Genomic DNA, 23,295 nt, shown 5'->3' with positions numbered 1-23,295 from the left:
TTATACATATATATAGATACGTATATTCTTTTTTTTACATTCTCTTCCATTATAGGTTATTACAAGATATTGAATATAGTTTCTGGTGCTATACAATAGGTCCTTGTTGTTTGTCTGTTTTATATATAGTAGTGGGTATATTTTATAAACTCCTAATTTATCCCTCCCCAACCTTTCCCCTTTAGAAACCATAAGTTTGTTTTCTATGTCCGTGGGTCTATTTCTGTTTTGTAAATAAGTTCATTTGTATCCTATTTTTAGATTCCACATCTAAGCAATATCACATGATATTTGTCTTTGTCTGTCTGGCTTACTTCACTTAGTATGATAATCTCTAGGTCCATCCATGATGCTGCAAATGGCATCATTTCATTCTTTTTTATGGCTGAGGAATATTCCATTGTGTATATATACCATATCTTCTTTATCCATTCATTTGTCAATGGACGCTGAGGTTGCTTCCATGTCCTGGCTATTGTAAATAGTGCTGCTATGAACATTAGGATACATGTATCTTTTTGAATTATGGTTTTCTCCAGAGGTATGCCCAGGAGTGGGATTGCTGAATCATACGGTAGCTCTATTTTTAGTTTTTTAAGGACCGCCACACTCCATAGTGGCTGTACCAATTTACATTCCCACCAACAGTGTAAGAGAGTTCCCTTTTCTCCACACCCTCTCCAGCATTTATTGTTTGTAGATTTTTCTTTTTTTCAATTTCTTTTCATACTTCCTTGACTTTTTTTTTTTTAACATCTTTACTGGAGTATAATTGCTTTACAATGGTGTGTTAGTTTCTGCTTTATAACAAAGTGAATCAGTTATACATATACATATATCCCCATATCTCTTCCCTCTTGCGTCTCCCTCCCTCCCACCCTCCCTATCCCACCCTTCTAGCTGGTCACAAAGCACCGAGCTGATCTCCCTATGCTATGCGACTGCTTCCCACTAGCTAGCTATTTTACATTTGGTAGTGTATATATGTCCATGCCACTCTCTCACTTTGTCCCAGCTTACCCTTCCCCCTCCCCATGTCTTCAAGTCCATTCTCTAGTAGGTCTGCGCCTTTATTCCCGTCTTGCCCCTAGGTTCTTCACGACCATTTTTTTTTTAGATTCCATATGTATGTGTTAGCATACGGTGTTTGTTTTTCTCTTTCTGACTTACTTCACTCTGTATGACAGACTCTAGGTCCATCCACCTCACTACAAATAACTCAATTTCGTTTCTTTTTATGGTTGAGTAATATTCCGTTGTATATATGTGCCACATCTTCTTTATCCATTCATCTGTCGATGGACACTTAAGTTGCTTCCATGTCCTGGCTATTGTAAATAGAGCTGCAGTGAACACTGTGGTACATGACTCTTTTTGAATTATGGTTTTCTCAGGGTATATGCCCAGTAGTGGGATTGCTGGGTCGTATGGTAGTTCTATCTTTAGTTTTTTAAGGCACCTCCATACTGTTCTCCACAGTAGCTGTATCAATTTACATTCCCACCAACAGTGCAAGAGGGTTCCCTTTTCTCCACACCCTCTCCATCATTTATTGTTTGTAGATTTTTTGATGATGGCCATTCTGACTGGTGTGAGGTGATGCCTCATTGTAGTTTTGATCTGTATTTCTCTAATAATTAGCAATGTTGAACACCTTTTTATGTATCTTTTGGCATCTGTATGTCTTCTTTGGAGAAATGTCTATTTAGATCTTCTGCCCACTTTTTGACTGGGTTTTTTGTTTTTTTGATATTGAGCTGTATCAGCTGTTTGTATATTTTGGAGATTAACCCCTTGTCAGTCTCATTGTTTGCAAATATTTTCTCCCATTCTGCAGGGTGTCTTTTTGTTTTGTTTATGGTTTCCTTTGTTATGCAAAAGATTTTAAGTTTAATTAGGTCCCATTTGTTTATTTTTGTTTTTATTTCCATTATTCTAGGAGATAGATCCAAAAAAATATTGCTGCGATTTATGTCAAAGAGTGTTCTGCCTATGTTTTCCTCTAGGAGTTTTATAGTATCTGTTTTTACATTTAGGTCTTTAATCCATTTTGAGTTTATTTTTGTGTATGGTATTACAAAATGCTCTAATTTCATTCTTTTACATGTGGCTGTCATCAATATACATTTCTTAAATAGAATAAGAACTTAACTGTAATTTTACACGAAAATATACTCCTGCATAGTAAAGGACTGTGTGTGCTTGTGAGAAGTTGGACTGTGGGAGGGTTGTACAGTGAGAATGCTGGATAATTATTGTTATCCCTATTTTTACAGAAAATAATAATTATAGCTAATATATAAGTGCTTATAGTCTATTGATTATTGTTATAAGTGCTTGATAATGTCTTAATCCACTGAATCTTCATTGCAACTCTATATTACATATGTGAATATGTATAATATTATATATTACTTATACAACATATAATATATACATATCTTATAATATATTATAGATATTATAGATACTATTACTATCCCAATTTTACCAGATCATGAAGCTTGCCAAAGGCAGAGCCAAAGGCCAGCCCAGGCAATCTGTACTTTTGCAGGAGTTAGGGGATAAGTAAAAGACAAGGATGAGATTGGAGAAGTGTGTTAGTGATGGAACTCCAAGATCAGGAGGCAGGGAGGAAGAACAAGAAGAATGGGCCAAGAGAACGCTGGAGGGGATGGACGTACAGAGGAACTATCATCTTGGGGAAAGATCAACAAGGGGTGCGAGGGACATTGGCTTCACTAAATCCGTAGTTTCCCCTCTAAGCTAAGTCTTTATACTCATCACTTTATATTTCACTGGTGGCTAAAGCTGATTGAAAAACAGCAACCCCAATTTCTTGAACAATTCTGTATAAGGTATGAATAAGCAAATAAGATGTCTTCACTCCTAAGAAATAGAATCCTTGACAGACCCACTAACATGATTGAATTTCTCATTGGGAAAACAATCTTTTCTCTACAACCTAACTTTCAAAGTAAAAACAGTACAATTATAAATGAGCACCTAATACATACCAGAACAAAATCACATGCCTTATATGCATTATCTTATTTAACCTTCAGTATAAGGTATGTATGATTATCTTCCTTCTTCAGAGAGGGAAACTAAGGTCTAGAGGTATTAAATAACTTATAGCCTATTACAGGGGTCCCCAGTCCCTGGTCTGTGGCCTATTAGGAACCGGGCCACACAGCAGGAGGTGAGCGGTGGGCAAGCGAGCAAAGCTTCATCTGTATTTACAGCTGCTCCCCATCGCTCGCGTTACCATCTGAGCTCCACCTCCTGTCAGATCAGATCAATGGCAACATTAGATTCTCATAGGAGCACAAACCCTACCTGTGAACTGTGCACGCAAGGGATCTGGGTTGCGCGCTCCTTACAAGAATCTAAAGCCTGATGATCTGAGATGGAGCTAAGGCGGTCCCATCACTTCCAGATGGGCCCATCTAGTTGCAGGAAAACAAGCTCAGGGCTCCCACTGATTCTGCATTATGGTGAGTTGTATAATTATTTCATTATATATTACAATGTAATAATAATAGACATAAAGTGCACAGTAAATGTAATGCACTTGAATCATCCCGAAACCACCACCCCCCAACGCTGGTCCATGGAAAAATTGTCTTACATGAAACCGGTCCCCGGCGCCAAAAAGGTTGGGGACCGCTGTCCTATCAGATACGTTCAGGAGGCAGAATTAAACCCTGAATGTCTGAGTCCAAAGTCCATGCTTGTTCTACTCCACTATACTCCCTCTAGGAAGAGTGAATGAATCCCGGGTAACCTAGGCTGACCTGCTGAATTATCTAACTCACTCTGTTTTAGAGAGGTGGGGTCACTGTCTTCCTGCCCATATTACATAGTACCTTACCACACACTCGCCTGCTGTAGCGTGACAGACAAGACCCTTGCTACTTTATAAACCAGCCCCAAGGTGCCTTCCCCATTCATCTCTCACCACTTCTGTTTTTTTCTTTGTCCCCTTCACCTTTACCTCATTCCTACCACTGTATTCCCAAAGAACATTTAATGTCATGGTCATGAAAATTTCTCGTGATAATGTCTTATTTTTCTTAAAGTCAAATAATATGCATATGATTCCAATCAGGGAGACCACATATATGTGCATAACAAAGATGAAAAGGATAGACATAAAATATTATCAATAGTGATTTCAGGAAGGTTATATTATAGGTGGTTTTTATTTTCTTGTTTATGATTTCTGGGTTTTCCCAGTGATCATCAATAAAAAATGTATTTTAATAATAAAAATTGAACAAAATGTTTGCTATAGCTGTGACACCAATGTACCTTTCTTTCATAGCAGTTATCTAATTCTCTGCAATTTGCTATAAAATAGACAATAAAGGAGGTAGTTGCACTCATAGCCATAATGTTAAGGTTGGGTGCATTACTAGTATTATGTATATTACTATTTAAGGTGAAAAATGAAAAGTGGATCCCTTTTCATATAGGAGTAGCAGCTCCTCTGGCAGGCAACATATGCAGCCATGGCCTGAGCTGAAATCAGTCATTTCTTTCTACTTTCTAAGTTCTGCAGAGGTGAAAGCACAGTATGTATCTTAATGCTCTGTCTCCCAACAGGAGCTCTGGTAAGTCTATCTCAGCTGGAAGCAGCTCTTTGCACATGTCTCAGAATCATAATGAAAATAGTCTCTTTTCTGAAAAATAAATGCCTCAAATGTAGAGGTCATAAGTACAAAAGGGGAAAAAATGTTGTCATTAATCATCTTGACCCCAACCGATTGAATCCCTCTTACACTCATAATATCTTTTCTTCCTTCTTTCAGCCTAATGCCATCTGGTTCAAAGATTTGGGGCTATTAGCTCCATTAAAAGTAATCTTAGGAAATTGTAATTTACATGCATCAAGGATTTTAACACCAGTGAGCTCTGTAAAATATCTTGCAAGAACCCAAATTTCCAAAATACATTAAAAGACCAATGGTTTTGCTTTTCTTTTTGAATTTAGTTTTAACTATAGTTTCTCTCTCTCTCTCTCTCTCCCTATCTCTCCCTCAGATTGTCCTGAGCCTATACTTCAGGGGGCTGTTCATACATACCACTATCTCATCTGCTTTTACTACCCTCTCCCTAGTTTCCCATGAATTCTTTAAAAAAAAGAATCTCAGATTCAGAGAATTTTAGAAGGGACCTTAGGAGTCTCCATTCCGACAGCATCTTTTTTGTAGATGAGGACATTGTAGCCCACAGAGGTTAAGCGCTCAGCTCAGAATTACAGAGATAATTTGCAGGAGAGGAGGGTCTCCTGATTCCAAATTGGGTATTCCTTTCATCATACCACACACTGTCTCCCATGAATCAGTAAATTCTTTCTAAGGCAAGGACTTCCCAAACAATGTGACAGCGTCAGAACAAACTTTGCTCTCATGAAAGCCAAAGCCCTTTTGCCAAGACTCTCCAGGGTTCTCCTTAAAACTCAAGGCCTCTGTGACATTAATAACGATTTGTTTAAGGGCTACTGACTGCCTAGTTATTATGCATCATCTCCAACCTTCAAAACAACCTTCAAAGTATCTATCAAAATTCCCCATTTTGCTGATGAGGGAACTGAATCACTGAGAGATTTAAGCAATTTGCCTAAGACCCTATAGCTGAACATAGCAGATCCAGGATTTGGACCCACATCTTAAATGCTTTTTGCATGTGCTGGGTTGCTTCTCCTTCCACGATACCAGATCTTAACTCCAAGGACAAAGTGATTTATCTATGCCGCTTTTTAAAAGGCAGAACAAATATTTGTGGTTTGTAATAAAACATATCCATAGTATACTGCTCTTGCTTTTATTCATTCATTCGTTCATTTGTTCAGTAGACAGACATTGGAAACACAGGCCTTAATACAACACTCCAGAAAGAATTGTAAAGTAAACTTACCATGGTATTCAATAGCGCAATCAGATACTCACAGACTTTGATCACTTAATGCGCTTAATAGGTTGTTCTGGGGTGTACACTTAAGAAGAAAAAGTACTTAGAAAGGAATCTGAAGGTAGCAAAATAATTAGATGGTTGGAAAGCAAAGAACTACACAATGAAGGGATTTATTTTGCCAGCTCAACAGAAAGCAACACAATAATCATTTTCTAGTGTATGAAAGGTTGGATCCTGACCATGATGGCAGACCATTCTCCATTTCCAAATAAAATGAGACAAAAAGAAATATAACAAAACATGGAGGGTTTGGCTAAATGTATTCAATAGTCTGCTGGGCATGATTTTAAAATTTGGCTTAATTTATGGAAAACAGATCATAGAATCTCAAGAATGGTGGACTCTCTAACCACACAAGACTTTATAAATTGGTGGTTTACACATGATAAAGCTATGATTTTCTTTAAGTAAGGTCCATGTGAAGAGAAGAATGGGAAAAAATTGACATTAAAGTACCTGACATCTCCAAAATTCTATAGAATGAAGCATTTTAATATGCATTTAATATCCCCACCTAAAATTACTGTATTTATTCCTACAGAAGGGCTAACCAATATTTCCATGACCACTAATATCTTGGTGGCCACAGCCCTGGCTCTCTTCTTTCTCTCTCATCTGCGTGCAATTGGAGCAGGTGTTATGTGAAGAGTCCCCTCCTCCAATCTTCCCTGAGGCAGGAACCCTAAAGCTTTGTAAATATAAATCATGGGGCCCAGATAAAACTAAGGAGGGGAAGTGGGGAGGAAAAAAGAAAGGTCAGTAGTACATTTAGAAGGGGATTCCAGGGATGACACTTGAGCAGGCTTTACATCTCTTTTTTATTATTTTTTATTGACATACAGTTGATATATAATATGTTACAGGTGTATAATATAGTGATACAATTTTTAAAGGTTACACTCCATTTGTAGTTACTATAAAATATTGGTTTTATTCCGCGTATTTTACAATATATCCTTACAAGGATATGCTACAGCTTATTTTATACGTAATAGTTTGTAGGCTTTATATCTTTTAAACTCTTGTGCAAAGTCAGTTGCTCTGCTGATTAGTACCTATTCATAGTGGTGTGAAGACAAATGAGTGTATTATATACTATATATAATGCTTACAATAATGTCTGGCATAGACTAAGCTGAATATTAACTATCATGACTATTATAATTATGACAGTCCTAATACTTGTCTTAGGTTGGATTTCCTAGAAGCAGCCCCTGAGATAAGGATTCCTGAACAAATGATTTATTGAGGATGTACTCCCCAGAGAAACCAGTTAGGGAGGGAGAGAAGCAGGGCAAGGCAGCCAAAGAAGCCCAGCTGTAGTAGACTTCAGGCAAAGTCCCAGTTCCTCCCTGATCCTGTGAGGAGCTCTGGAGCATAAATGGTACCTCAGCATTTGTCCTGCCTTGAGGCAAGGGAGTTGGGCTTTCATGCTCCCACACCATAGTCATCAGCTACTGGCTGCACTGGACACGTTTAGCTGTCTGTGCAAAGTAGCCCAGGGACAGTCTCTGAAGGAGGTCACAGGGGCAAGCAGTTAGAAGCACAGCACACAGAAACGAGGGACTGACACCCAGAACAAGAAAAAGGAGCTCAGGGGATCTAGAGGAACACTGACAGTCTTCTCTCCAGTACTCCGGAGCTGTTGTACAGTCTCACCAGCATCCAGTGAGCCATTTTTACTACTTGATTTACATTCAGTCTTTCAGGTAGTGTCCATGCAATACATGTGTGCTCACTCAGGCAACCTTGCTTCCCTAGCTCTGCTCCCTGACACCAGAAAACTTATGGACTATTTCTACCAAAAGCATTGTTATTATGTTACGTGTAACTTTAAATAACAGTTGCTGCTCCTACAACTCAATAGCAATGAAACAAATAACCTGATTAAAAAATGGGCAAAAGACTTGAATAGACATTTCTCTAAAGAAGAGATACAAATGGCCAATAGGTATATGAAAAGGTGCTCGACATCACTAATCATCAGGGAAACGCAAATCAATACCACATTGAGATACTACTTCACACCTGTTAGAATGGCTATCATCAAAAAACACAAAAGATAACAAGTGTTGGCAAGGTTGTGGAGAAAAAAGAACCCTTGTACACTCTGATGGGAATATAAATTGGTGCAGGCATTATGGCAAACAGTATGGAGGTTCCTCAGAAACTTAAAAACAGAACAACCATAAGATCCAGCAATCCCACTTCTGGGTATATTGCCAAAGGAATTGAAATCAGGATCAGGAAGAGATATCTGCACTCCCAGGTTCTTTGCAGCATTACTCACAATAACCAAGACATGGAAGCAACCTAAACGTCTATCAACAGATGAATGGATAAAGATGTGGTATAGGCATACAATGGGGTATAATTTATCCTTTAAAAAGAAGGAAATCCTGCCATTTGCAACAACATGAATAAACCTAGAGGGCATTACGCTAAGTGACATAAGCCAGACAAAGAAAGACAAATTCTTTACATACCACTTACATGAGGAATCTAAACTGGCCAAACTCGTCAAGGCAGAGAGTGGAATGGTGGTTGCCAGAAACAAGGGGAAGGAGGAAACAGGAAGGTATTAGTCAAAGGGTACAAGTTTTGGTCATGCAAGATGAATAAGTCCTAGTCCACTGTATAGCATAGAGCCTACGGTTAACAATATTGAATTGTATACTTAGAAATTTGCTAAGAAGGTAGATCTTATGTTAAGTTTTCATATCACTGAAAAATGATAATAGTAAAGAGGAGGGGGGGAGGAAACGTTTGGAGGTGATAGAGTTGTTAATGGCATTGATTGTGTTGATGGTTTCAAAGATATATACTTATCTCCAAACTCATCAAGTTGCGTTGTACATGTGCAGCATGTCACTCATACCTTAATAAAGTGGTTAAGAGAAATAACAGTTAGTCCTTTGGATAATCTCAGTTGTTGGAATCTCAGGGCAAGAAGAGAATTAGAGAAGGAAAGGTAGGACACCTAACTGAGATATAGCTGTGACACGAGGCAGTGACAAATCTCCTCCGTGGACAATGCCATGTACTCATGCCTTTCTGAGAGATATAGAAGGGGAGGGGACCCTGAGTCTTGAAGAACATTCTTACCACCTCTCTACTCTATTTCAGTGTCCTTTCTGACATGAAAGTTTGCACAAAGGAAGGACTTGGAGCCCAGGTGTCTCAGATATTAAAGATGTAGAAAACCACACATTAGAAGCGGGGTAATAGGACGGCCACAGAGCCATCTATTGCTAATCCTTCCCTACACACGAAAGAAGAGTAATGACTGATTAAACTACAACAAAGCTAATTTTTCAGGTTCCAGATTCTATACACCTTCCAGCTCTCAATCTACCACTCATTTATTTCACTGGTTTTACTTCTGATAAAATCGTTTCTCTTCAATAATTATATTCTGAAGAATGTTTGACTTTTCAAAATCAATTCTTAAGTTAACTATCCCCAGAGCACCTGAAAAATTGCCTATCTGATGAAAAAAACACTTTCATTTTTATGCTTCAAAAACTCAAAATTGGCCACAGTGAAATTTTATCAAACGTTTTAAAAGAGGGGAAAAAAATCAGTTCTGGATTGAAAGTAAGAATAAGAAACTTAGAGCCCGTGGGGGACAAGAAACTTAGAATGAAGGTGCTTTCTCAACCAGAGCACTCCTGTTAAGACATGATAATAAAATGTTCACAGTTATGGAGATGAAATCCTAACTGGCACAATCTGAACAGAAGGAAAAAACCTTTATATTTCTGGAAGCATATCTGTTTGTCCAGGTATTTAGGTCTTTCTTTAGACAAACACGTGTCACTTTTTATTGCTCATCAAATATTGAATTGGTTGGATTAAACCTTTGAGTTTGATCTTGTTTTACAAAACATGAGACCATTTTCCTAGACTTGAGTGAGCCCATGGATGAATAGCATGTATAAATTGTTATTACACTCATCTTTCAATGGAGCTGAGCTAACTGACATGCACTATCTAATCCATTTCCCCATTGTGCTTAAATTTTAAAAAGAAACACATTGAAAAGATTTAAAACCATCTGCAAGCTTAATTAGCATGAACTCTAAGGGATTGTCTCAATTCTATTGTCATACCAGAATGCTATTACAGTAAGTATTGCTTGAAATTAGTGAGCCATAGCTAGGGCTAAAGAGCAATTTTTGGTATTTGGAAATTCTCCTTGCTCTAGTAGAATTTGACTTACAATAAAATTACAATTTGGTGTAAAGTTTGCTGTTTTCCCTAGCCAAGAAACCATTTATTAAACAGCTACTATATTAAACTTACAGTGGCAGGTTAATATATCATAATTAGAGTACATTCAATTTTTTAAGGAATAATAGCATTTGGCTGTTTTCACTTATTTAAAAGAATCTTTCTGAAATGGGGAGGGAAAACTTAGGCTGTAGTTGAAAAGCTAAAACAAATGTATAATATATGATGCAGTTGGAAATATATAGGCCAATATTTCATAGCTGTATGTGATAAATGACTAGATGGCCAGATAATTTTTTTTTAAGTTCAGAGGAAGAGATAGCATCATATTTAGTGGGCACAGTATCATCTTTCCTCTAGGAAATCCTTACCTAAAGAGATGGAATTGACTGGGACTTTAAAATGAATGACCAGAATGGTGGAGAGACTCCTCAGACTCCAGATAAATTTAGGCAATTTAACTCCAGATAAATTTAGGCAATCCTGAAGCAGAGAAAAAGTGTGTTTTGTTTCCCAGGGTAAGAGTGAAAGCATGGTGTCAGAATAACATTCTCTAGGGATGATGAGTGTGGTACCCAAGGAAAGGCTCACAGAGTCTGCATAACCTAGGGTTGAGTAGGGAGGACAAAGATTTCTTGGCTCCTAAAAAAGCACAGAAGATGCAAAAGGCAAATCACAGACTCAAAGGCATCTAACTGGGGGATGAAGATAATGCAGAGTTATTCACATAGACATATGAGAGAAGCTTCATAGGGATTGCAGTTGTCTCAACATGTCAGGTATAAAGGCCAATGCCCAAAGACCAGGATCAATTACAACTCAGTGGTGGCCATCACATGCCACAGGATGGTTGAAGATCTGAGGTTCCCTCACCTGGATGACACTTAAGCCTCCCATTACCCAGATCATTAGAAGGGTTAAGGGGAGAAAGAGAGGCAGAAATCAAGTTATTTCCTTGCACAGTGAGTTTTGTAGCTATAAATCCATGTTGGCTGGGCACAATTAAAACAATGATCTATTCAGTCATTCAACAGCATTCATTGGGCTAGAATTTTGGAACACTAATATCGTCGGATGATAGCCACTATGTAAGTTCCAAGAAGCATAAAGATTAATGAGAGAATGACCAACCCTGTCCTCAAGCTGGTTACAGCTAATAAAATAGAAAAGCATATAAAGAAATAATTGTGTTATAGAGTAATATGTGTTTTAATGGTATGTAAACATAGCTTCTCAGAGGGTGTATATAGGAGAGTCTCACTGTGGAAGACATGTGGAGTTGTTTTCTTCAGGAGTTGAACAAGAGATGAAACATTTACCAGACAGAGGAAACAACAAAGAGTAAACGCATACATACATATCAAAACATAGAGAGTTAGAAAAACAATGTACAACTGATCCTTTTTTTTTTTTAATTTTTTTTATTTATATATTTTTGGGTGTGTTGGGTCTTCGTTGCTGCATGCAGGCTTTCTCTAGTTTTAGCGAGCGGGGGCTACTCTTTGTTGTGGTGCGCAGGCCTCTCACTGCAGTGGCTTCTCTTGTTTCAGAGCACGGGCTCTAGGCTCATGGGCTTCAGTAGTTGTGGCACGTGGGCTCAGTAGTGGTGGCTCGCGGGCCCTAGAGCGCAGGCTCAGCAGTTGTGGCGCAGGGACCCAGTTGCTCCGCGGCATGTGGGATCTTCCTGGACCAGGGATCAAACCCGTGTCCCCAGCATTGGCAGGTGGATTCTTAACCACTGTGCCACCAGGGAAGCTCACAATTGACCCTTGAACAACACATGTTTGAACTGCACAGGTCCCCTTACATGTGAATTTTTTTCAATGAATATATTGGAAAAAGTTTTTGGAGATCTGAGACAATTTGAAAAAACTCACAGATGAATCTTGTAGCCTGGAAATATCAAAAAAAGTAAGAAAAAATATGTCATGAATACAATAAATATCTGTAGATACTGGTCTATTTTTACATAGGCCTAAGTGAGTGATAGTTCATATAAAGTTAATAATGTGTTAGTTTTCTTACTGTTTTGTAATGTTACTTTCAAAGAATTACAATACCACACAGTATGCCTCACTCATATTTGGAGAAACTGTGTATCAGCCTATCATCACAGGTAACTGGTTTTTCAAAAAAATGTAACAATGCTGCCAATACTGTATTATCAATATGACTGCAATACTGTATGCCATGAAAATTTTATAAAAATTCATTTGTTAGTGTGTAGGCCGGGCTACCCTGAGGCAATCGTATCGATTATCCTAGGCCACCATAAAGCAAGCACACTGCTGCTTCTTCATGATCAATGCATGAATTGTTATACCTGCAAAGAAATATGAATTTCTTTTTCACATTTTTCATTTTTGATGTCTAGTGTTAGTAATACGTATAACATCTACAGCGTTTTGTATCATATATGACAATATTGGCGTAGGTACTGACAGACAATTCATCTTGTAAACAGATGACATAAATGTACAGTATTGATAAATACAGTTCAGTATCGTAAATGTATTTTCTCTTCCTTATGACTTTCTTAATATTTTCGTCTCTCTCGCTTACTTTATCATAAGAATACAGTGTATAATACATATACATACAAAATATGTGTTAATAGACTGTTCATATTATCAGTAAGGCTTCCAGTCAACAGGAGGCTATTAGTAGTTAAGTTTTGGGGGAGTCAGAAGTTATATGTGGATTTTCCACTGCTCACAGCTCCACACACCTAACCCGTACATTGGTCAAGGGTCAACTGTAAATGGTTTAGAATGGATGGGGAGTAGACTCCAGTTGTGGAAAATAATATTGGAAACGTAGGCACAGACCAAGATTATAGAATTTCTTGCATATGTAAAGAGTTCATCCTTTGTTTTTTGTTTGTGTTTGGTTTTATTTTTTAATTAGGGAAATCCTAAAGAATTTTTAAGCAATTGCCAATTATCAAGTTTATGTCAGAGTATCTATTATTTTTAATTACTGATGGTCTTTTTTTTAAATTTTATTTATTTATTTTTTTGGCTGTGTTGGGTCCTCGTTGCTGCATGGGGCTTTCTCTAGTTGTGGCGAGCGGGGGCTACTCTTCATTGCGGTGCGCGGGCTTCTCATTGCGGTGGCTTCTCTTGTTGCAGAGCACCGGCTCTAGGAGTGCGGGCTCAGTAGTTGTGGCACACGGGCTTAGTTGCTCCGCAGCATGTGGGATCTTCCTGGACCAGGGCTCGAACCCATGTTCCCTGCATTGGCAGGTGGATTCTTAACCACTGCACCACAAGGGAAGCCCTGATGGTCTTTTTAATTACCTCCTAATCACCCTTCTGGTGAGGCAGGGACTCCCACCCAAGGGTGATGGGTGGTTGAATGTAAGACACCCAGCACTGGACAGATGAGGTCAACAGCAGTTTATTTGTCATGTATACTCGTAGCCTGGGGGAGCAGAACATCACAGGCCATGCAGGGCCAGGGTTGCGTTCAGGAAGAGAGTGAACCAGCCGGGGCTGCAGGAGGCAGGCTCTGTGGCATCAAGACAGTGAGGTGCCCCTTGGTTCTGATGGGAAGATGTGATTGGCTTGTTTGAGTACTTCTGTGGGCTGGCAGGGAACTGAAATCCCTTCTCAGAGACAAGTAGGAAGGGCACCTGGTCCTCTTGATAAGGAGGGTGGTTTGATTAGGGGACGTTATTCACAGGAGTGGAGTAGGGAGGGAAACTTGCAGTTAGGCCATTTGAAGATGGAATGTTCTAAAATTGTAGCATATTATTTAGAAAGAAACGTAGTACATAGTATGTACTCAATAAATGTTCCCTTCCCTTGCCATCTTTTTCTCCTGATCTCACCCATGGAGTAGTTTTTCTCTCTTGTTTGAAACTGTGTAACACTCAGCAACTCCCTTTTTTTTTTTTTTCTTAAATTTATCCAACTATGTTTGTCATATGATTGTGCCCAAGTTATTTACATCTCTAGAAGAAGTAGCTAGAATTGCATATATCTCAGGATTCCCTACACTGCTGGGAAAGTGCCATGTACATAGTAGCTACTCAATACATTTATCATATTGAACTCCAAAGCAGTCAAGTAATACGACCAAAACAAGAAGTAGCAGAGCCAAATCTCTTGACACCAATCACATCATTTTTTTTTTTTTTTTAAATTAATTAATGGCTGTGTTGGGTCTTCGTTTCTGTGCGAGGGCTTTCTCTAGTTGTGGCAAGCGGGGGCCACTCTTCATCGCGGTGCGCGGGCCTCTCACTGTCGCGGCCTCTCTTGTTGCGGAGCACAGGCTCCAGACGCGCAGGCTCAGTAATTGTGGCTCACGGGCCCAGTTGCTCCGCGGCATGTGGGATCTTCCCAGACCAGGGCTTGAACCCGTGTCCCCTGCACTGGCAGGCAGATTCTCAACCACTGCGCCACCAGGGAAGCCCCACATCATTTTTCAACTCTGCCAATAGTAGGGACTGCTTGTATTGGAGATTTGAATACTTGCTATAGAATAAAGGAGGTTATTTTCTTTGGGAGGTCACATTGTCTCTAGCAGAATATTCCAAAAATAAGTATTAATCACTTGAACATGCTTCTCTAGTAGGATATAAGAGAAAGGAAACATGGACAAAATTAAATACTGAATTATGATAGAATATTTTATTGTATCCTGAAATTTTTTTTTTTTTTTAAGAAAAGGGTGGAATTTAATCTTTACTTACAGGACACTGCAAGATATGCAATTCCACATAGAAATAAGAAACTCATTGGGAGGAGAAGCTTCATACAGTATGTACAGTTTGGAACTGTTCAAGTGTAGTTTCTTTGTAAAAAGTGCTACAATAACAAACCACATGTAAAGAGAGTTCTTAGTAGAGAAACAGTAAGACAAATATTTTATTTTATCCTGAAAATATTATAATTTGATTAGTTCTTGTATAGCCTCAAATCATTAACCTTCCCTCTCCATTGTAAAAAAGTATTGCTGTATGCTACCTCTTCTCTCTTAGTTCGATACTCCTTAGTATATCTCCAAAGTTGTCCAGTGTCAGACTGATGCAATGGGAAACACATGGGGCCATCCCCAGAACCTGATTTCGTTGGTCTCTGGTGGAGTCCAGGTGCACATCTACATCTCTAAGATAGACTTCACGAGATTCAGAGTCATATATCCAAATGCCTCCTGGAGATTTCCACCTCCTGTCCCACAGGCACCTACAATACATACAAGACATTTCAACCTCATGTTTCTTCTCCTACACCTGCCCCTTCTCTATATTCCCAATCAAGGAAATCACCATCACATCATCCAACCACCCAACCCCCAAGCTACCCAAGCAGAAAACTTTGGAGACATCCTTGGTTTCTCCCTTTTCCTCATCCCACTCCCACCAGAGTCAATCAGCACCAAGTCTCATGCATTTTCACTCAACAAATCTCAAATTTCCCCAAGTTCTCTGTATCCACTGCTAATGGCTTAGTTTACGTTCATCATCCCTTGTATCACTGAAAAATTCTTCTATTCAGTTTATATCTTTGAAATGATCCTCCATTGAGCTACTAGAGAGTTCAGGGGAGAAAATTTTTCTGAAAATTCATATCTGAGTGTGTTACTTATTTTGAAAGACTCTCAATGACGGCTCTTTGCCTAAAGAACCAATTATGAGGCCCTCCATATTCACATTTCCCCTCTAATCCTTTCATTCAGGTTCCCCATCCCATGTTTCTATACACATCCTGAGCTCCAGTCATGAAGAAGTATCTGGAGAGCCTGGAAATCCCTCTGCAGTTCCATATTTTTCATGTTGCTTCCTCTGGTAAGTATGTCTTCCGCCAGACACCATATGAATGGAAAAAAATCTCATGCTCAGAAATCACACAGCTGCCAAAGTTCAAATCTTATATCTGCTTCTTACTAGTTGTGTATTACTTAACTTCTCTAATCCCCCTTTTACCCTCTTAATATGGGGTAATAAAAGTACCCACAAGAAACATTAACTATAAAAGGAGTAGATAAGTTTTTCCAAGATTGAACAGAACATGGTTTCCCTAAGGTTGTGCTAGGCACAGTTTTTATTTAAAAATTCCTCCGATAAATACACAAGTATCAAATTAAAAACAACAACAACAACACCCTGCTTAGCCTTGGGAAAACATACTTAAGTTTTTTTTGTTTTTGGCTGCGTTGGGTCTTTACTGCTGTGCATGGGCTTTCTCTAGTTGCAGCGAGCGGGGACTACTCTTCATTGTGGTGCGCGGGCTTCTCATTGAGGTGGCTTCTCTTGTTGTGGAGCACAGTCTCTAGGTGTGTGGGCTTCAGTAGTTGCAGCACGCAGTCTCAGTAGTTGCAGCACATGGGCCCTAGAGCATGCAGGCTTCAGTAGTTGCGGCATGTGGGCTCATTAGTTGTGGTGTGCAGGCTCAGTAATTGTGGCTCGCGGGCTCTAGAGCGCAGGCTCAGTAGTTGTGGTGCACGGGCTTAGTTGCTCCGCGGCATGTGGGATCTTCCCAGACCAGGGCTTGAACCCGTGTCCCCTGCATTGGCAGGCAGATTCTTAACCACTGCGCCACCAGGGAAGTCCTTAAGTATTTTTTTTATTGAAGTATAGTGGATTTGCAATATTGTGTTAGTTTCAGGTGTACAGCAAAGTGATTCGGATATATATGTGTATATATATACATATATATATATATATGTATATATATATGTGTATATATATACATATATATATATGTATATATATATATGTGTATATATATATATATATATATACGTATATATATATATATATACGTATATATATATCCTTTTTTCAGGCTCTTTTCCATTATAGGTTATTACCAGTTATTGAATATAGTTCCTTACGCTATACAGTAAATCCTTGTTGTTTATCTACTTTATGTATAGTAGTGGGTATCTGTTAATCTCAAACTCCTAATTTATCCCTCCCCCCTTTCCCTTTTGGTAACTGTAAGTTTGTTTTCTATGTCTGTGAGTCTGTTTCTGTTTTGTAAATAAGTTCATTTGTATTATTTTTTAGATTCCACATATAAGTGAGATCATATAATATTTGTCTTTCTCTGTCTGACTTACTTCACTTAGTTTGATAATCTCTAGGTCCATCCATGTTGCTGCAAATGGCAATATTTCATTCTTTTTTATGGCTGAGTAACATTTCATTGTGATATATATATATATATATCTCATCTTCTTTATCCATTCATCTGTTGGTGGACACTGACATTGCTTCCATGTCTTGGCTATTGTAAATAGTGCTGCTATGAACATTGGAGTGCATGTATCTTTTCAAAATAGAATTTTCGTCTCTAATTCAAAACTCTAATTCAAAAAGATGCATGCTTAAGTATTTTTATATCTGAAGAAGGTGGAAGCTGAGAAAAAGCAGAAGAGGCTGTAGACAACAAACATAATGATGATACATGGGCAAGACTTGAACCACAGACACATGCTGACTGTAGGCTGACCACTCTGGTCAGGCTCTCTATCCTAACACACCACTACTACAGATATCCTGACAGCATCTGCCGCTGCCTGCTGCCATCCCCATTCAAACATCTTGGCAGTTTCTGCTCTGCTTGATGGAGTGAAGTTGAAGAGGGGGGTGCAGGTGGGCAGTGTTGAGGTTACTTGGCATCTTCAGAAAGCCATCCACTAGGATAAGTAGGTTTCCCCAAGGTTCAGCTGAGCTGTTTTACTAAAGTACCTGCACCGCATGGACCCCCAGTCAAGGCATACAATGTACTGATTAATGGTGTTGCTTTGTAGTCATGGGTCTGAAGCAAGTTTTTACCAACTTATCAACATTGCTTTTTGGTAAAAAAGCAAAATTAATGGTTTATTTGTGCCTCTTCTTGTTGAGACCCCAAGAAGGCTCTGTCATTGGTTACATAGAAAAAAGATGCCTATGGAATCAGCATAATATAAGAAGCCCAGCCTAGACTCTGGTCTGCTGGTTCCAAGATATTAAATGCAAATATTGGTCATTCCTAATCGGAGAGGAAAAGTGCAGCTTGGTACAGCCCTGCAGGAGGAGGGCAAATGGGACTTGCTCCCAGCTTCTCCAGACACCTTGAAAGCTTTATTTAGTAAGAGAAGATTATACAGTGCTGTTTCAAAGTTTGATCAGTGGGTTCATTAATTAATGCATATGAAAGAAATTAAGGTGTTGTCACACTTTCTAATTTTGTTTAAATTAAAATATACTATCCAAAATGTTATGAATGATTTTAGTACTGAAAATTAACAAACATTATTACAATACTAGAATGAGAGTTACTGGATAATTTTTAATCCAAACTGGGATGCTGACTAAAAGGAGACAGAGAAATAATAAATAATAAATAAATTTGCAGTATTTATTTACTGACTGATCACTCATTATATTGGTGGACATAAGTGATGATTCTATTCACAAACCATTTTCAGGGACTTCTGCTTCCAGCCTCAACAAGTAATGGCAACTAAATTTACTCTCTCACCTTAGGCAATTTTAAAATGATCAAAATATATGAAACAAAAGATTTCAGACTCTGGACAACAGGCAGTTAGGAGAGGGATCCCTGAGAGAAGGGGAACAAATGAGGTAAGCCCATGATTACCCCAGCTAATTACCCACAAGGAGTTTCCAGGGAAAGGGAATACAAACCAGAGGCTGGCAGATTGCTTAGCTGAAAAGACAGGCCTGAGAATCGGGGGAGGAAATGGAATTTGCAGCACCCCATTTATCAAATAATTCGATTAAACATTTCCGATTGTTTTAACCAAAATGCAAAAAAAAAAAAAATTGAAAACTTATTTTTTCAAGTTCAATACCATTATAAAATACTAAAGGAGACTTATTAGGTCAAGTATCAAAGGTCAACATTTAAAAAATCTAGCTGATGATGGGCAGCAAAGAAGAAAGCATGTACTGCTATGCTATGGTAGCATTTTTTCTTTTATTCAGTATTAACTTAGTTGTAAAAAGTCTGCGCTTCAGTTCCTCAATTGTGTGTATATAAAAATATGGGTAAAGTTCAGCAACTATAGGTTTTGATTGATACAATATAGATGCTTATTTAGACACAACTATGAGTTGAGTGTGCATGGCAATTAATTCCAAGTAGTTCTGCTCCATAAATTTCTTAATTTAATGATAGCATTGTTTTTCCTATAACCCTGTCCTCCACAAATATTCTCTTTATATTATCATGTCAAAACATTTAATTTATTCTTAAATGTTGAACTTTTGATTTAATTTTTGGTATCATTCATGATAGATATTTCACTTTCAACTAAATGAAATTCTGAAAGCATTACATTGGTTCTGTGAGTTTAATTTAAAAATTGAACCATTAGTATTAATTTACCTAACTTTCTGTTTGAAGCAGCTGATGTCACTGATACAAAACAGGCTTTGTTTAAGTGTTTGAAAAGTTCTGATGGGACCAACACATTAATTGCTATTGCTTCACTTTTTCTACATGCTTTTTTTAAAAAAATGGAAATCAGAAATGAGTGAAATTAATTCAAAGACTCATTTGATCTTAATGAAAAGTTGTTCCTAGTCTTCCTAAAATAACTACCCACTTCACATTTCTGAAGCAAATGTTAATGCATCTTAAGCATATTTTTCAGTGATATCACTATAGCTTCCATGTTGGGATGGTAAACATCTTCAATTTTTTTTTAGCTCATTGCTATCAAAAGGGTTCATTGCAAAATAAAAGAGACTAACCCAAAATGTAATATTATATTTATTATATTATACATATAATATTACAAATTATGATATTATAAATAAATACTATTATATCCTACATAATAAATGACTAAACCACTGTAGCAAGAGCGTTCAGACCACTCGTACACACTCTGCAGAACAACTGCTCACTCCATTTCTCCAGCTTACTTTATGCTGACAATGTAAGAAGCACATTCAGTCATTATCTCTCATAATACCTACAACAAACCCATTAGAGGTTATCTAAAGGGCACATCTAGTTCATTGTAGAATTGAGATTTTTATTCAGCTCTAACGCCAAAGCTTGTGTTCTTAGCGGTAATTATGTTTCGTTCAAGTGTTATATGTTCTATACATACTATAAAGACTTACCTGAAATTCTCCTGTTCTGATTATATACTGCTGCCTAACAAACCACCACAAACTTAGTGGCATGAAACAACTACAATTTTCTGTTCATGGATTTTATGAGTCAGAACTTTCTTTTTTTTAATATACCTTATTTTTCTTAACAAATTTTATTTTATTGTGGTAAGAACATTTAATGGGAGCTCTACCCTTTTAACAAAATTTTAAGTGTGAGATACATTATTGTTGACTACAGATGCAATGTTGTACAGCAGGTCTCTGAAGCTTATTTATCTTGCTTTACCGAAACTTTGTATCTGTTGATTAATAACTCCCAAATTTCTCCTCCCCCCAGTCCTTCACAACCATGATTCCACTCTTTGATTCTATGAATTTGACTATATTAGATGCCTCATTTAAGTGGAATCATGTTTGTCCTTCGGTGCCTGGGGTATTTCCCTTAGCATAAGGTCCCCAAGGTTCATCTATGTTGACATATATTACAGAGTATTTTGACAGGGCACAGTGCTGATGGCTTGTATCTATTCCATGAAGACTGAGGCCTCCACTAAGAGAGACACAAGTGGTTCAGTCTGGACCATCTGAAGCCTTCTTCACTCACACATCTGGTAGTTGGGCTGGATGAGCCTGAGGCTGGGTTCGGTGGGAACCAGAAAGACTGCACATGGCCTCTCCAAGTGGTTTAGGCTTCTCCCTGCATGATGGCAGTTAGATTCTGAGAGGAAGTGTAACAAAAAGGAGTGTCTGGAAAGATGACAAAAGAAATAGGAGGTGGCTTTCTGGCTTTTTAAGACCAGCCTCAGAAGTCACATAGCTTCACGTCCACCATACTCTGTTGGTCAAAACAGGCACAGACCTGCCCAGGTTCAAGGGGAGAGAGCACGGACCCCATCTCTCAAAGGGAGGAATATCAAAGAATTTAAGGTCATATTTTAAATGACTAAATTCTCCTTTTCTCTCCCTCTATCTCTGTCTCTCTCTCTCACACGCACACACACACACACACACACACACACACACACACACACACAAATAGATTTGATTACTCCTTTGTGTTCCCATAGTCCTTCGTACAGACAACTGTCTGATCACCTCTGACCTGTTATAACACTTATTTGTTTACATACAGACTTTCTCTACTGGACTATAAGTTTCTTAAGGAGCAGGTCTCTTTTATCCCCAGAACTGAGCGTAATGCACGGCACATAGTAGCTGCTGAATCAACGTGTGTTGAATGATTGGTTGATGGATCGGTTAAAAAAAAACAACAACAACAAAAAACACTTACATCCTCCAGTTACCAATATACGTTTTGTGCATTAAAATATCAGTTGCCTCGATTCTTCCTCCATTCCAAAAGGATGCCATGAAATCTCTCAGTGAAGAGCATATGAACAAATAATCTGCCTTCTTGACTGAAGGTGGAAATCATGTGTCAGGCTAGGCATAGTCTTCCAAGAGAAGGTGCTGGCATCTCCTATCTCCTTTCCTTCCTTCCAGGTAAAGAACAACTCAGGCTCCCTCATCTTTCTCCATATACCCTTTGGTTTTGTGACTCAGATGCATGACAGGGACTTAACAAGATTCCCTCATGCCCAGGTGACCTAGATATTTGACCCTGGAAAATGGAGCTCTTCACTCGGCCACACTTGGTCCAGTGGCTCCCCTGGGAAAGTATTTAGCAAATCTTCCTGGCTTCTTGTCCTCCTCTTAGCTCTGAGCACCACCTAGAGATCTGAACTCTGTTCAAAATGTCCTGCTCTCCACTGAATTTTAAGAGTTGATGATTCTATAAACCATATACAGAGAAAAATACAAGACATATTATTGAAATGACAGTCTTTATTTCATATTTTCCATCTTGACATTTTTTTTCTGATTTATGAGATGTATTTGTTTTCCAATACTTTAGTACTTCAGATTTTCTGTCCCACATTGAAAAAAAAGCAGTGTCAAAAATACAGTGGGATGTTTTCTTAGATGAAAATTATACACGTTTCCTGCCATTCAGTTCATCAAGTTGAATTTTCTGGATCAACAGAATATACCTAAATTTAATTTTATTGTTGTTTGGTTGAGTATCTTGTAATACTTTTAACATATAAAATAGATTATTCAGCAAGATTCCTGCTGCCAGAGAAAACATTACTAAGAACTTCCTCTAGATAAGACTGGCTGGAGGGTGACACCTGAGAGCTACCTTCCTTAGCCCTGGAACACCCTCAAGCCTCACTGATTCACTTCTTTCCATAAAGCCTCCCCATGCTGAGGGAAGATGTGTCTAGCAATGTTGTCCCATGGTTAGATGTAAAATTTGCCAAAGTAAAATACTCGACCTTCAACTGAAGTTTGATAGAACCATCTCTTTTCACTCTGACCTCCTCTCTACCATATTCCCTTCCTGCTCAAGATGCTGAAGTGGCTGTGGCATTTTTTAGGTTCAGATAAGCAGAGGTTGAGTTGGAAAGAGGCCATGGAAAATGAGTTTTGGGATATTTTAGTAGAACAAGTTATAAATGACAGATTCCCAATTTTCTCATATCAGGGGTAACTTCTTTACACATCTCTAAATTTATTCATTAAATAAATGAGAAAATTTTAGATTAATAAAAAATAAAACAAAGGCCATAAAGATGAGTAGTGAAATCAAAAGGAATTAATCTGTCATTGGAAAGTGAATTGTAACCAAAAATAAATTATACCAAAAGCAATAATTCATTAAGAAAAAGAGATACATTTACAAGAAAAGTAATGAATACACTCTTGGATTATTTGGTAATCCAAATAATGAAGAGGAGCAAATCATAAGAACATGTTGGAAAAATATTTCAAATTCTTCCTCACCCGACATGAAATATTGCTGTCAATGAATGCACATACATGTAAAATCACTTGGAGGGTTTGTTAAAACACGGATTGCTAGGTTCCACCCCCGAGTCTGAATCAGTAGCTCTGGGTAGGGAGGAAGGTGTAGAGAATTAGCATTTCTAATTAGC

The 23,295-nt window shown here is 38.2% G+C and overlaps 1 long non-coding RNA gene across 1 annotated transcript in view; it reads left to right on the top strand.

Moving 5' to 3' along the window:
* Positions 1–19,720, top strand: part of LOC309632538 — a 95,047-nt gene extending 75,327 nt beyond the window's left edge. The window contains exon 2 of the long non-coding RNA XR_014246963.1: positions 15,895–19,720. This is a non-coding gene — a long non-coding RNA (uncharacterized lncRNA). The remainder of the gene's footprint in view (positions 1–15,894) is intronic.
* Positions 19,721–23,295: the final 3,575 nt, after the last annotated feature.

The sequence above is a fragment of the Balaenoptera borealis genome (genome assembly GCF_965194805.1).
Source record: "Balaenoptera borealis genome assembly, chromosome: 7".
NCBI classification, from domain to species: Eukaryota; Metazoa; Chordata; class Mammalia; order Artiodactyla; family Balaenopteridae; genus Balaenoptera; species Balaenoptera borealis.
Note: the sequence above shows the minus strand (reverse complement) of the source record. Positions and strands in the feature narration are given on the sequence as shown.